Raw genomic sequence first — 17,146 nt, 5'->3', positions numbered from 1 at the left:
AAGTGGCTAAGGCTTATGAATCCATATTAAAAGAGGGGTGAGTACCACAGAAATTACAAACAGATAAAAGAAAAGAGTTTTTAACAAGCATTTCCAATACATAATAAAAAAAGTACAACATCATACATTTTGCTGCAGACACAGAACTTAAAAGCCTGTATTATAGAATGCTTTCACCATTACCTATAAAACCAAAATGTTTAGGTATTTAACGGCTACAAAGTCCAGGCCATGCATTCAAATACTTTAAGACCTCACAGATGGATACAATGCAATATGGAGCATCAAGATGAGTGTTGGTGTTGTGTATTGACATTATGCAACTTTGACCCTTCAGTTTCAGCTTCCATCTGGTATAACAATTCTTGTTCTGAGTCATGACATGGCCTCTATATAATATCTTAGACTGGTATGGGCGCGGGAGATTCTGTAGGAATGAAGATTCTGACACACAAAAAGATATGTGACTAGTGATAACTTATGTGACGAACATGTCTGAAGTCTTTGTTTTGCCAGTTGCTTTTAATTATCTCACCTGTCCTTTGCTCTATAAATAAAGTTGTAGGAAATAATGAAATAGTCGTGCACTTCAATCTGCACCTGCAGCAGGTCCCTTCTGTCTGTATCGCTGGTGGATGTACCCTTGGTTCAGCGCGCTGAAGCACAGCCCGATAAAACCACACAAGTGAAATCAATCTTGTTTATTCAAACAAATGCTCAAAAACATCAAGTCTGTCTTCAGCTTATATACATAGGGAAAAATAGGAGTGCACCGAAAACAGCTCAAGCAAAACCAAAGAGGGAAAAACAGTGGGAATGAGAACCTTGTGAAAGCAAGATACATGCTATCTAGCCAAAACAGCTCTCCATACGCACAAGGCGTCTCCGTCGCATTTAGGTCAGAGTTCATACACACACACATAGTAGAGAAGGCATAATGTTCCCTCAAAGTGACTTGCGATCTGAGCTTTGGAGGCAAAGGAGGCAAAGGGAGGCAAAAGAGAGAAATCTGCTTTTCTCCTGCTTGCAACCGACAAGCGCAATCCTTACAAGCTAAAAATCCCAAAACTTGTCTTGTGTTTTATTTCGCCTTGGGTTGATCCTTCCTGGTAAAGAGCCGTTTTAGTGAAATAGTCTCCACATTTACTTGGTCCTTCGAGGCGGATCCCAGCAGGACAGAGCGGAGGAGGAGAGGAGATGAAGGAGCTGAGAGATAGTCTCTGGCCAGAGCCAGGCAATAGCCGCCTGACAAAATCCACCGTGAATTCGAGGGGGTCGGTGAATCTTTGTCTGGAAAAATCAACTTCTCCGGGCTGTCTGACGGGAGCCGTTGGAAGGACAACTCAACACACTGATCAGGTGATATGCCGGTGTATTTTTCATGAACGTTCAGGAGTGTGTGTGTGTGACTGCAGTATAATAGATACCAGCTCGAGTTAAGTAACCAGTGATTTACCTGTTGAGGTGAAGGATCTGTATCATGACTCTGGAAGCTCAGTGATTAAGTACTAGCTCAAGTGTTGCAACGGTGATTTACCTGTTTAGGTAAAGGATCTGTACCGACTCTGGAAGCTCAGTAATTAGATTTGGACAGAAGAATCTGTCGACCAATTGTCTGGGGACATTGGGCTAGAGTTAGAAACCAGGGCTCTGGTGTCGACAAAGTTGTTTTAAGCGTGCAGGGTATGAATGGTATGAATGTATTTGTATGAATGTCATTGTGAATCATTAGGATTTACGGTGAATAAGTTTTGTTATTGTTTAGGAATAACACGACTGATATTTCTCCCCACTAGAAAGGGGAGTTTGTATTATTCAAACATAGGAAATTATATTGGGTTTGAGTCAAAATTGAAAAGTTGGTCTGTTCAGGCGGCTGTATCTGCAGAGAAATTACCAAAAGCAAATATAATAAATAAAATAAAGTTTGACTTATCCTTAGCCAAGGGAAAAAGGTTGATGTGTTGAAACTTCAATTGATTAGGCGGCAAGTGGCAAGAGCAGGCCGATAAAAGACAGGCGAGAGAGAGAGAAGAAAAGACAGAAACAAAAAAATTGATTGCAGTGCAGAAAGAAGAAGAGCCAGCCCAGATTATGTTGGAGACCAGAAGCATTATGCGGCAAGAAAGGTTAAGAGCAGAAAGAGCAGCCAGAGGCCAGGAGATGGCTACAGCAGCTCAACGAGAGGAGCTGAGAGAGCAGACAGCACAAAGCGAAGTGCGAGCACGGGGAAAAAAAAAAAACATGACCCATCCAAGATAACTGAATTCAGTCCCCCTTGCACTAGAAGAAATGCACGCATGCTGAAGCAATCTCTCTGTTAGTGTAAGGCAGTGGTTCCCAACCTTTTTAACTCACAGCCCACACAACCAAACACATATGTTTCAGCGACCCACTGCAAAAAATTGAAAAAAAATTTAAATGTATGCAGCAAAATATGTTACATAGCCTAAATCAGTGGGTTGTTTTTAAACCAATCAACGACCTGGAATAGTGAGCAGCATAGTAACAGTTTATTATTATTTTTTGTTATTTAATTAATTATGATATTTAAATTATTACTACACATTTTTACGTACATTAGCAATATTATTATTTCTATTGATATAATGGCGCCCCCTGCAATACCGTTGCGGCCCACTGGGGGCATGGCCTGAGTTAGAAAACCACTGGTGTAAGAGGCAGAATCCAGAGGCCCTGGTCGAAGGTCAATGCATGTTCGATCTTTTCTTTGCGTCTCGTTGAAAATCACTAATATTTATTAATCTTTTGGGTTTCCAATTATAGTACTGACCTTATACATAAATTTATCTGACTCCAATCCTTCGTGATTTTAGTTATATTTACTTAAATGTAACTGCTGATCCCTCTAGTTGTGATTAAATTTGGATCATTAATTAACTATAATATTTCCTAGTTTTGACTTATCGTTACGTTAGGAGTCTGGGTCGCTTAGAGACCTTGTTTGGCCAGAACAGACTCACGACACATCTGGGCTAGTCAGGTCTTAGTCAGAGGCTACCCCGTAGATCGCTTACCTTAATGCAGCCATCTCCTCGATAGACTCAAAAGTGTAATTTTTATCGTTCCCTAAGTAATAGCATGCTAAGCCAGTTTAGTGGCCAGGCGTCAAGATCTCAAGAGCGGCTCCATCCATCGATCGTTGATGTCACGAACAGCACCTCTGTGGCTCTCTCCGACCACCACGGAGGGCTCTCACGAATACTGATCACTAAAGACTACATTTCCCACAACCCCGTGCCTTGGGCTGATTAGAGCCACCAGGTGTTCCGCATTACTCAGCCTTTATAATGAACTCCCCACGATCACTCATCGCGAAGTCTTGTTTTGTATCTACAGCAATTCCGAGCGTTTATTCTTGTGTTTGTTTACCTGTTGCCGACCTAGACCTTGTTGGTTCCTGTGATGGGTCTGCCTGGAGAAAGCAGTCTTCCATTCATCTCCTTCTCTGATACGAATCAGGTTATATGCATTTCTGAGGTCCAATTTAGTGAAAAGCGGCGTGGCCTTACGGGTTGTTCTAGAGGCTGAGTACGAGAGGCAGTGGATAGCGGTATTTTTCTGCCTGCATCTGCCTGCCTACCGACCTTCTGCCTGTTATTGTTTACGTCTCTCGGATTCTCCTTGTGTATTATCGTTTGCTCCTGTTTAACCCTGCCTGCCTGACCCACGAATAAAACTCAGTCGCAAATGGATCCACCTGTCTTGACCAGCGTCATTACAGAAGACTTTGCCACAAACTGATCCAGCGGAAATGTATCTCCTGATGTCTGAAGTCTCGTCTCAAGCTGCCACTCTCGCCACACATCAGCAACAGCTGCACAAGCTCACCACGTTGTGCCGGAGAGCTAGTGAGGTCGATCAGGCGTTAACCCTTGCGGCCGCAATCAACCCAACGCCGCCCCACCTGCCCAGCCCACGCAGAACCAACCATGATGCCGCCTCAACCTAACCTTAATCCGCGTCTCAGTCTACCTGACAAATTCGGCGGTCAGCCTCCAAATGTAAGGGTTTTTATTGCAATGTTCTCTGTTCATTCACCCAGCAACCTAGTTTATACCCACAGATGACAGTAAGGTTGCTCTGATCTGTTCCCCTGCTCACCGGGAGAGCGCTTGATTGGGCCACAGCCACTTGGGAGGCGCGCGCATGTCTTTCCCCCTCTTATCATGATTTCATGCGCGAATACAGGGAGGTTTTTGAGCATGTAGCGAAGGAAAGAACCTGGAGACCAGCTGCTCGCCTTATCACAAGGAACCAACACTGCTGCCGATCTGCTCAACTTTCGCACACTTGCACGCTCAATCAGGTTGGGAGAGTCGCCACTCAAGCTATTGTGTCAGAAGGGTTTGAACACTGAGCTCAAGCTGAACTGGCGTGTCGTGATGAGGGCAAGTCACTAGAGGAATTCATGGAAATCACCATAAAATTGGATAATGTTCTCCAGAGAACGCGCGCGGCAAGTGCGATCCCCTCTTTCCAATATCCTGTCCATTCCACCAGCACCGGGCCCATGCAGATCAGCTCAACTCACGCCCGACTGGGAGGAGGAGAAGAGAGTGTGGTGGTTATGTCTCTATTGTGGTCAAGCCGGGCACTTTCGAGTTTACTGCCCTACGTCCCCAGCGCCAGCGCCAGCACCTCGCTTGGTGGAGACCGCACACTCATCCAGATGCCTTTGAAATCAATGTTCAGTTGAGAGTAGAATTCGACATGGATTACTGCAACAGCTCTTATTGATTCAGGAAGCGGCTGGTAATTTTTTGACAAAGCCTTTGCAGAATCTAACAAAATCTCTCTCATTCCCTGTGAACCCCATGTAGCAGTGGCGGCGGTAGATGGGCCACCAATCGGACCTGGAACTATTTCTTCAGTCACTGAACCTCTAACACTACAAGCAAGCCCTCTCCATTCGGAATCCATACGCCTCTTTGCCAATCCACTCTCCCAAACATCCACCTCATCCTCGGACTACCTGGCTTGAGACTCACAACCCCACTATATCCTGGACTGATCACCAAATAACACGCTGGTCAACTAACTGCCACAACCACTGTCTTAAAGCACCCGTGCACCAATCTCCTCAAACCACTTCCGCTGTAGAAGAAGTCATCATTTTACCTGAACTTCCGCTGAATATCAAGATTTAGCCCTTGCATTTAGTGAAAAAGGAGCAACACAATTACCACCTCACCCATCTCGATTGCACCATCGATCTCATGCGGTCGCGTTCCTCAAGCAGCGTTAAGCGTCTTTCCTCTTCACAACCGAATCGGAGGCAATGAGATCCTACATCGAGGAGGAATTGGCCAAAGGATTCATCCGTCCCTGTGTCGTCTGGCGTCTGCGGGTTTTCTTCGTCAAGAAGAAGGATGGAAGCCTTCGGCCTTGCATTGATTACCGCAGTCTGAGCAGAGGTCACTGTCAAATGCCGTTATCCGCTGCCTCTCGTACCAGCCTCTCTAGAACAACTCCGTGAGGCCAGTTTTTCACCAAATTGGACCTCAGAAATGCATATAACCTGATCCGTATCAGAGAGAGATGAATGGAAGACTGCTTTCTCCACTACATCTGGGCACTATGAATATCTTGTTATGCCGTTCGGACTTTAAAACAGTCCTTCTATCTTTCAGGCATTTTATAAATGAGGTATTTAGAGACATGTTGCACCAATTCCTCATTGTTTATATGGATGACATCCTAGTGTACTCTGATAGCTTGATTCTCATGTCACTCCACGTCAGACGGTCCTTCAGCAGCAATTGACAATCAACTGTCGCCAAAGCTTCAAAATGCTGAGATTCCATAGGACCTAAGTATATGGCTTATCTGGGGTACATTATCAGTTCTGACCGAGGGTGACGATGGGCGAACACAAGGTCAAGCGGTGTCGTGGGTGGCGCGCCCACTATAGTCAAAGAGTTACAGCGTTTTCTGGGCTTCTCTAATTTTTATCGTGGATTTATCCACTGATTTTATTATCATAGCGCCCCACTCACCTCTTTGGTTAAAGAAGTTCTCATCGCCTATCATGGTCACCTGACAGCATCCAAGCATTTGATCAGCTCAAAGAAAGGTTCATCCGCTCAATACTTCATCACCCAGATCCCAACCGGGAGTTTGTAGTTGAGGTAGGCGCATCTAATGTGGGCATCGGCGCCATCCTGTCTCAGCGTCACGGGCAGCCAGCAAAACTCTTCCCCTGTGCTTACTTCTCCGCAAAGCAACTCAGCCCGAGCGCGCCTTTCGACATGGGGACAGAGGCTCCCTGCGCTATGAAATCAGCCCGCTTGAGGTGGCGGCTGGCTAGAGGAATAAACTACCATTCACCATACTCACGATCACGTAATCTCGAATACATCCAATCCATGGCGTCTAAACTCGAGACAAAGCCAGGTGGTCTCTGTTCTTCTCAGTTTGATTTTAAAGTTGCTTACGCCCAGGGTCAAAAAATACCAAGCGGATGCTTTATCGAGCAGTTGAGAAGCATCCCTCAAGGATTCTCTCATGAACCCATCCTACCGTCAACCCGCATTGTTGCTCCAGTCCAGTGGGATATTATGACCGAGATCACAGAGCTCAGCTTTCCGAACCAGCGCCTTCAGCTTGCCCTCCTAATCGAACTTATGTACCCCAAGCATTATGACAAAGAAGTTTTGCATTGGGTTCATGATACCCCAGCGCCAGGTCATCAGGCATCACAGCCACCCTGCAGCTAGTTAACAACCACGATTCTGGTGGCCCACCATGCGTTCAGACACCATCCATTTCGTCCAACAGTGTGAGACATGCAATATCATAAAGACCTCCCATCAACGCCCAGCAGGACTCCTGCAACCACTACCCATGCCGGAGCGACCTTGGTCACATAGCTATAGATTTACGTAACTGATCTACCAGTCTCCAACTCCTTTACCACGGTGCTCACAGTGGCTAGATCGGTTCTCCAAGTCATGCAGATTCATACCATTGCCGAAACTACCCACAGCCTGAAACAGCTGAAGTCAGCTTCTACAACAGGTATTTTTGCTTTTATGGGTTCCACCAGAAGATATCGTGTCTGATGTGGCCCACAGTTCACCTCTCGAGTCTGGTAAGCTTTCTGTTCACAACTCAACATCAACATAAGTCTAACTGAGGTTATCACCCTCAATCCAGCGGTCAAAGCGAGTGTCTGAACCAAGAACTGTCACAATTCCTCCGGAAGTACTGCCACAACAACCAACATGACTGGAGTCGCTATTTGGTCTGGGCTGAGTATGCACAGAACTCTTTGAAAAACAATCCACTGGGCTAACTCCTTTCAATGCGTTCTGGGCTTTCAACCTCCTTTATTTCCCTGGTCTGGAGAACCCTCCACTGCCCATAGTCAACTCATGGTTACAAAGAAGTGAGGAGGTCTGGAACTCGCCCACGTCCATCTCAGAGGAGCTGTCAGAAGGTTCAAGCTCAGGCTGGTCGTCATCGCCCTAAATGCACCCGAGTACTCACCTGGTGACTGGGTTTGGCTATCAACCCGAGACCTCCGCCAGTCCAAGGTCGTGGGTCCTTCAAAATCATCAAACAAGTTACACCCAGTTTCCCTGCCGTCTTGACTTACCTGCTAATTACCGCATTGCCTCTACCTTCCATGTCTCACTGCTTAAAACCGCCGGTGGTCCGGGAGGAGAGGACCAGGAGGAGGTTACTGCTGCCAACGCCGCCCCTCCCCAATCATCGGCGGCGAGGAAGCCTGCCAGGTTGAAATCCTGGATTCACGGCCAGAGGCAGGAATTACAGTACCTCATCGACTGGGAAGGCTATGGACCGAGGAAGGTCTTGGATACCTGCTCGAGACATTCTCGACCCGCTCTCACTACCACCTTTCACCATGACCATCCCGACAAACCTGCTCCACACCCGTGGAAGACCTCGCCGTCCCGAGTCACCCGCCGCTTCCGGAGCCACTCGCAGGGGGGCTCTGTCACGAACAACACCTCTGTGGCTCTCTCGACCACCACCGGAGGAGCTCTCACCCAGAATACTGATCACTAAAGACTACATTTCCACAACCCCGTGCCTTGGGCTGATTAGAACCACCAGGTGTTCCGCATTACTCAGCCTTTATAATTAGACTCCCTCACGATCACTCATCGAAGTCTTGTTTGTATCTACAGCAATTCCGGCGTTTATTCTTGTGTTTGTTTACCTGTTGCCGACCTAGACCTTGTTACGTTCCTGTGATTGATATCTGCCTGCCTACCGACCTTCTGCCTGTTATTATTTACATCTCTCGGATTCTCCTTGTGTATTATCGTTTGCTCCTGTTTGACCCTGCCTGCCCGACCACGAATAAAACTCAGTCGCAAATGGATCCACCTGTCTTGGCGTCATTACAGTTGATCTGACTCACCCCTATGCGCCAACAATGCAGAAAACCTCAGAAGTCATTAACCTACTAGAAAGTTATTTGAACAATATTAAGTTAACCAAGATTAACATTTATTTTGCCAGGCAAGAACAGTTTCCAAATTAGGTATAGCTGATAAACATTTAACATTCAACTGATCAGCAGTACAAAAATAACACAAAACAAAATAAAACAAACTTAAAAGGTCAGTATACCTGGTCTTTAAAAGTACACATAGTGTAGTGTATGAGGACATACACCACATTCTAGAGCCAATCTGGCTACTAAATGTGCCTTGTTGTGTTTTGTCACTTTCCTTATATACTCAGACCAGACAAAGAGATGCCAAATGTAATTGTAAAAACCTTTTGGTGTTTAGGTTCCCGTGCTCCAGTGTCACACCTGGCTGGAACACGTTCAGTGACTAAAGGAGGACACACCTTCTTCCCAACAGAACACAGTTCTACCAAGTTCTAATCTTTTCCATAATGTAAGTGATTACTGTGAGTGAGATCAATTTACCAATGCGCACTGAAACCTTTCAAATGAGACCAAACATGAGAAGTGAAGAACAATAGGTTCATAAGACACATGATATATAATGCCTTTTTCTTAATGAACTTTAAACCAAGTCTTTTAGGGCAGAAGGAGAAAGCAGGAAGAGCAGAGGTGAAGAGGAGTGTCATAAACACAACAGGGGGTGGGGTGTTTACTCTCTTTTTTGAAGTTCTTTTCTTCCTTTGGATATCCCTTCTCAGATCAGTCTTATTGCATTTTACAGGTTTTGATTCACCTCCTTACATTAGTGAAAAGTAGGGTTGGAAGAAAGGGTATAAAAAAAGACCTCTTGAACTCATCACACTTTCCATCAGAGTTAGATTCTATTTTTCAGCCATCCAAGTGGCTAATCCACGATTCTGATTGTAGAGGGACGATTGCAATGGAATACCTTCCGTGTATCGCCCACATAGTCAGCCAAAGAATGAAAAGATGCAGTAGATGGACTTGGTCCACTTGAAAATACCGCTGCATTGTTGTAGAGTATTTTAACCAACTGATACTTGCGTGCTCGTTTAAATATTAGAGGTTGATAAAGTTGCAAGATTAGTTCTTAAATACAAATATGGCCAAGATTAGGGGTGATTTCACTGGTCTAGATGAAAATCCAGGTGACATAGTGGGCCAACCTCACCTCGCTCACACGTGCACAGGAGGCACGGCGAGAGGAACAAAGAATAGCAAATACGCCAGAATACAAAATGAAACAGAACAAACAATACATGCAGATGACACAAAGAAAGATATAAGGACCCTAGTACTGCAACAAATGCTGCATTTAGCCCCAAACATACTAGAAAACAAACATCATATGATGAATCTGTCAGTGCTTTACATGCACATGAACAGAAATATGGCTATAGTGAAGGGACCTCTTCCCACCACCATACATACCCCAACATGATCAGGGTCAATTTTACCCATCCATTCAGGTCCCAAATCCTCATTTTGGAGTGAATGGGGACCAAAATAGATGCATGTTGGTTTATAGGCCCTAGTCCCAGAATGAGCTGAAAGAGGCAGTCGATGGACTAGGTCTCTCTAGATAACATAATACAGTGGGTAGATAACCTGTAAAATGTTGGTCACCACTTACAATTTGAATGGAACAGAAATAAATATGGTATTGAGAATGGGTCTGAAACATGGATATGGAGCCGTGAGAGCTATACTGGAAAGAATGCTGGAAGGTGAAACATTAGCACCTAATTCAAATGTTTTAGCTAATGCATTTGATGCAGTATGCCTGAAATCACCACTGGTTTGGCTACTAGGCCAGACTATGCAAAAATAGCACAGTGTAGACAGAAAGAAGGTGAAGATGTGGCGAATATAGATCTAGAATGGAAACCGTATTCCAAGCTAATAGTGGAATACCAATAAATAATGATGCAGCAAGCCCTTATCAACAACATCTAAAGCAGGCCCTCCTTACTGGTTTTCTACCAACAATCTCAGCTTTATTAAAAGCACAATGTTAAATACACCCACCGATGGGTAACACCCATCATGAATTATGCTGCACAAGCTCAAGAAGTGTTAAAGATAAAGAAGTCTAAGGCATGGCCCAGGCCCAGGTTTTCACCCCTGATAGGTGACCTTGTGCAGGCTGGTAAAGGTAAGTACCACTGAAACCTAAGACCATAGATCAAAGAAGGGATGAATTGAAATTAATTTTTATATATATAAAGGGTAAAATATATTCATCACGAAGTTTGTTTAAAAGCAGCTGCAGTATTGACACATGGGCAAGCGCGTATGTGTCAGCAGGAAGAGATATGGTGCACAGGGTAGAACAATACTTTTATGCACAGGCTTTATAAATTACTTTAAAAATTTTTGTAGATCATGCTTGATCTGCTGCAGGAAACAACTCACAGGAAATTTTAGGCCTAAGCGTGGTAGAATTTCAAGCACCAGCTACACCATTTTTGATTATTCACATGGACTTCATTGAATTACCACCATATCAACAGTATAAATGTTGTCTGGTCCTAGTTAAACCCATTTTCTAAATGGTAGAGATTATACCAAACAAAGCAGGCTCACGCACTGACAGTAGCAAAAGCTATGAGTAAGATGCTGAGAATTGATGGATGTTGCAGGTGCAAATGGCCTGCCAGATACTCCTTTGTCTCCACAGGATCAAAGGTGAAACCAGGTGACAGCATGTTGATGAAAGTCATCAAAAGCGAAAGAACTGAGTGGAAGTCACCAGGTGGGAGGGCCGTATACTGTATTCCTCTCACCACACCCACGGCATTGAAAATCGCTGAGAAAGCCACGTGGATTCACCAGAGCCACTGTAAACTGCTGAATGCCTGGGATTAGGAGTGAGGGTGGAAGTCGGCCCGATTATCAAACAACCTTTGGCTGCTGAAGAAACCAACTAATCCCTCACTCCCAGCTATGAGTCTCAGGGTTCCCCAACCCAAATGGGTGGTAAGTGGACTGCAGGGTGTGTAGTGGAGTCTTGCTGCCCTCCTCACCATCATCAGAGGAAACTCAGCAAAGGAACATTGTGAGACTGAAAAGATGGACAGACAGCCACCCACGGACCAGTGGATGTGGAAAGCTATTGTGTACATTTCCCAACATGGTTTAGTAATGGCCAGAGATAGTGGAGTGGGATCAGGTGGGATCCCTGTCATAGCTTAATTCAGGAACCTGGTGGAAAATTCTTTTGGAAATTCTAATTCCCTATCATACGTTGTTTTGATTTTGTTTTTTCTTATTCATGACCTGTGTAATCCTTGTATCAGATCAATGTTACAAAAAAAAAAAAAAAAAAAAAAAAAAAAAAAAAAATCTTGCTAACACAATTGTGTCTTACACTCTGCTTTACAGCAAGAGGCCCGAGGACAGGAAGAACAGGGAAAGGAACCCCTGTCAGGCAGGGGAGATATGCTAGGCTAGGGTTCAAAGGGCTCCCCTGTACAGTGAAGTAAAACTACCAGAGAAAGTGGAGGTTTCTGATGATCATTGTGTAATAATGTCAAACAGGAGGAAATGTTGGAACTACTATTCTTGTTTTGTGAGTTTTTTGACATTATTGTCTCATATATCAATATGGTTTTGAAGAACTTCTGTGTGTGTGAGTAAGAGTTTGTAACACGCTCACAAAGAGACAGGACACTGTCCAGAGCCGACACCTGCTGAACCCTTGCTGAACTCACTAAAATGATATCTAATCAGGATCAAGCACCCACAAGAAAGGAATGTGCCCCTATTGCTGGCACTTTTTATGGGAGTTGCTTTAACTTATGTATAAATAAATAAAGTGTGTGAGGGCTGCGTTTCAGAAGCAAACTGAAGAGAGCTGGAAACAGTTTGCTTCCTTGCAACTGGGCAGCGATCACTTGCAAGTTACACATTCGGAACAAATTCTCGTGTCTGTTATTAAGGTTGTCTTCGGGCAGGTAAAAAGAACCTTAAAGGGCATCCAGACCCAACAGTATCAAAACCCTTGGCTGCTGAAGAAATCAACTAATCCCTTACTCCCAGCTATAGCGCCCTTAATGGGGCGGGAGATGATGGGCTGGGTTCTGGATCTGGAGTGGGGCTGGTGTCATTGTCCTCCAGCGCAGCAGTCATTGACCAGTGCGAGCACCAGCACCCACTTGATGTATGCGGCGGCGCTCTCTCGAGGAGCGCTCGGACAGCTGCGCCTGATTGGAGATGTTTAGTCCAGCGGAGAAATAAATTCCGCACAGAAAGCTACATCCGGGTGCAGGAGTCGTTGGCGAGGGCGAAGTCAAGCAGGAGGAAGGTTCGGGTCATCGCCGAGAATCCGCCCGGCAAAATACAAAAACAAAGGGGAAAGCAGTGGAGAAGCAGTTGATCGGCATTAGTCTGCAGGAGCGTGTAAGTGTATTTGTTTGTAGTCTAGTCTTATTATAGCAAGGTCTAGTTGCTGGGTTTAGCTGTATTGTTTTACCTCGTGTCACGTGATTATTGTCGTGTCACGTGATTATTCTAATAAGTGAAGTGTAAAATGTGAGTTTAGGACCTTAAAATGAGTGTTTACGCGGCAGTGGTCGCGGCAATCCCATGCGTGCAGACCTCATGGTGTGAGAGACCGGCCGAGTGTAAAGACCAGCGACTCTGCAATGCGGACTCCACAGAGCACAGACACCGAGCTAAACCTTTCGCATATACCTGGTATTTGTTTTTTCGTTTCTATTTGACTTTCCTATTCCTCTTCCAGATTCTTCCACTGTTGTGTCTCTATTCCACCTACTCATACAATGTCTTTCCAACATCCCTAGCCTCATTACCACTCGCACTTCCTGCCCCATCCAGGCGTCATCGGAGGCGCAACTACAATAATATGCATACTATTCCCGCATACGTTTACCACATCACACTCTTTCTCCATCGGCCTTTGGAATTTGCCAGTCTGCTGTACAAAGGACTGAGCTTCATCACAGCCATCACAGAACATTCAAATCTAAGTATTCTACTTGCACGACGAAACCTGGATTAAACCAGAGGACACTGTCACTCCAGCTGCCCTCGCTGCCAACCATACTTTCACTCATTCCCCTCACTGCTGGGAGGAGGTGGAGTACTAGTCTGCTCATATCAAAAATTAGAAGCACAATAAATACAGACCCTCAATACAAACTCCTCTTTTGAATCACACGCCATTACTGTCACCCACCCTTTTAAAATTCACCTGATTATTCTGTATCGCCTTTAGAGCACCTCGTGCTGCCAGTTAATGGCTTGGTTTGTGCTGCTCTCTGCTTTTTCAGAGGATGGCACTCCTCTGGTACTGTAGGAGATTTCAACATCCATGTAGAATAAAGTGGCCTGCGACTTCCCACAGTCTATTAAAATCTTTTGATCTCAGCCTTGTGTATCCACCACTGCCACGCACAAATCAGGTAATCAGTTGGACCTACACCCGAAACTGCTCTACTCATCATGCCCAGGTAACACCACTGCACACATCTGACCACTTCCTGATTACATTCCAGCACCACCTAACCTCTTCCAACATAACACCAAACCCTCCTCTGGTCGCTTTTACCGTCATCGTCACCCATGCGCTCTCGTCAACCTGTCTTTTTCCTCTGCAGTGTCACTGTCCACTCCTCCTCCTAACCAGGTTATCTTTACTAGATATTAACACCTGCAATACCCTCTGCTCCACGCCTAACATCCTGCCTGGACTCTTTCTGTCCTCTAACAGCCAAACCTGCCCGGCCAGCTCCTCTGCCCCTGGTTATCCACAGTGTTTCTCTGTGAACATCGCTCCAAACTCAGAGCTGCAGAAGAAAATGGCGTAAAACCAAGGATCCATCGGATCTCTGTTTTTATCAGAAGTCTCTTCTCTCCTCATTTTTCTAATAATGTTTCCACTGCTAAACTATTACCAAACAAGATTAACAACTCCTCTGACTCACAGAGCCTCTTTAAAACATTCTCTGCTCTTCTGGCTTACCCTGTCCCCCACCATAGTCATCCTTAACCTCTGATGATTTTGCTCGTTTTCATTAACAAAACCACTAAGATCAGCAATCAATTTCCTGCTGCTCCTGCCTTACACACATCAAACCACAGCACCTAGCACATTCTCCACTTTTCCTCCTCTCTGAAGCAGAGTATCAAAAATCGTCCTTGCCACAGATGCACAACCTGCCCTTTAGATCCATCCCTACTAGCATCTTTCCAGGCTATCGCTCCCTCCTTCCTCCCTGCACTCACCATTATCAACAACTCTATCTACACTTTCCCTCAGCTTTTAAAGAGGCTCGTGTTGCCCCTCTCCTTAAAAACCCACACTTGACCTGAGCTCATTGAAAATGACAGACCTGTATCTCTCCTCCCCATTCATAGCTAAGACACAAGAGGCGTGTTGTCTTTAACCAAATCTCCTCCCATCTCTCACAAAACAATCTCCTGGACACATCAGGTTTCAAAGCGGCCCTCCACAGAAACTGCACTTCTATCTGTCATTCTCGAGAGCACTGAGCGGTCAAAGAGCACAATCAAAATCTTCAGTGCTTATCCTGTTGGACCTGTCTGTAACAGCTTTTGACACCATAAGCCATAACATTCTCCCTATCAACCCTCAGGCAGATGGGTGTCTCTGGAGACATGTCCAAACACTTAGAGTTGGTTTGAGTCCTACCTCTCTGGTAGGTCTTTCAGGGAGTATCATGGAGGGCGATGTCTCAGGGAATCTCATCACCTCACTACTGGGTGCCCCAGGGGCTCAGTACTTGGGCCACTGCTTTTTCCATCTACGCGACATCACTGGGTTCTGTCATTCTAAGAGCATAGCTTCTCCTTATCACTGCTACGCATGTGACACTCAACTCCATCTCTCACTTTTCAGCCAGAGCAGTCACTGTTTCTGCCGCATTATTTCTGCGTACCTAAGCGACATCTCAGTCTGGATGAGGATCATCACCTGCAGTTAAACCTCACAAGAAGCGAAATCCTGTGTTTTTGTGATCCATACAAGCGCCTATCTTTTCAGCGTAGGAGCTTTGCTGCCTTATCTCGTCTGAGTCAGCTACAGACCTTGGTGATATTATTGACCATCTAACTCACTGAAGCACATTTCCAAAGGCTTTGCTCGATCTTGTAGAGTTTGTGCTGTACAGCATCAGAAGAATCAGACCATACTTATCAGACACGCTACACAGATCCTTGTCCAGCACTAGTCTGGGTAGACAGTTACTGCAATGCCCTTTTTGCCAGCTCCCAGCCTCTTAATAGACCTCTTGGATGGTCAGAATGCAGCGGCAAGGGTGGTCTTCAACGAACAAGGAGGCCCGTCACACCTCTTCATTAGTTTACTGGCTTCTATAGATGCCGCATCAGTTCAGATCTGATGCTGGCCTACCCAGGACAATCCACAGGCTTCGCTCCCTCGTAACCACGCTTCTAGGTGAATCATATGTTTCCCTCCAGGTACCCACCGGCTCTACTGCAAGCAGCGTCTTGCAGTGCCTTCACAAAAAGGTGCAAATCCTTTCTTGCACTTTGTCCCACCTGGTCTGCTCATAAGCTAGTGAGCGATCTACCCCGTTGCCACTAGGGCAGCCACCATCCTGTAATCTTCAAAAAACCAACTCAAAACTCATCTTTTAACACACTTGTGCAGTGATAGCACTCTCTTCTTCTCCTGCTCCTTCCTATCTTTTGTTTAAAAAAAAAAAAAAAAAAAAAAAAGCCGTGTCTCGTTCGGTAAGACAAGACCCACTCAACGCCGCCTGCAACCCTTTTGCTGGTATTAATTTGCTTCTAACATACCTACCTCTCATTTTATCGTCGCTTTGGATAAGGCGTCTGCTAAGCGACTAAGCGACTAAATGAAATCACGCGCTTTACTGTTTGGTCGATCGCGCTGTATCACGCTTGATGGTTTCAGATGAGAGCACTCAAGACTCGAAATAACCATGGATTTAATCAAGGCAAAAATAAATATGCAAAGGCAGGCAGGACCAAAAAACCATGGCAGGGACATCGACGATCGGACACGAGAACCAAGCACACAGGACTAAATGCAGGGAAATTGACTAGATTAACCGTACGGCTGAACAATATGCAATTAACATGCTTAGGGAAGGCAGAGGCACACAGAGCACACATGTACGAGACAAAACAATAATAACAGAGTCAGAGACGTGACAACACAAAGGGATAAATCGTAATCCTGCTGTATTCACAGACACCTAATACAGTTTTAAAACAAATCGTAATAGTTTGTGTCACGTCTCTGGTTTGTGTTATTGTTTTTGTCTCGTGCCATGTACTCTCTGCCCTACCTTCACTTCATTAATTGTATAGTATGTTCCACCTGCTCCTGCTAATTTAGTCCGTCTCCTCGTGTATTTAGTCCTGTGTGTTTTGAGTTCAAGTGGTCCGATGTGATGTCCTTACGTGGTTTGTCCTGCCTGCCTGCCTGTTTATATGTATTTTTGCCCATTGAAGAGATTAAATCAGTTTAGTTTATTTCTCTTCTCGGAGTGCTCCTTAGTGAAACCACCTGGCGACATTTGTGTTTACAGTCATTGCAGTATTATAATACATCACTGCAGTTACAGTATTATAATACACTAACCGTGTGTCTTTAATACTTACAGATCACATATAACATTACCACAACTGAACCAGCAAATAAAAGTTAATAATTCTTCTAAATGAAAATTACAAAACCAT

Source organism: Puntigrus tetrazona, chromosome 12, assembly GCF_018831695.1.
Source record: "Puntigrus tetrazona isolate hp1 chromosome 12, ASM1883169v1, whole genome shotgun sequence".
Classification (NCBI taxonomy): Eukaryota; Metazoa; Chordata; class Actinopteri; order Cypriniformes; family Cyprinidae; genus Puntigrus; species Puntigrus tetrazona.
The sequence above is the reverse complement of the archived record's forward strand: the minus strand, read 5'-3'. Positions refer to the sequence as shown.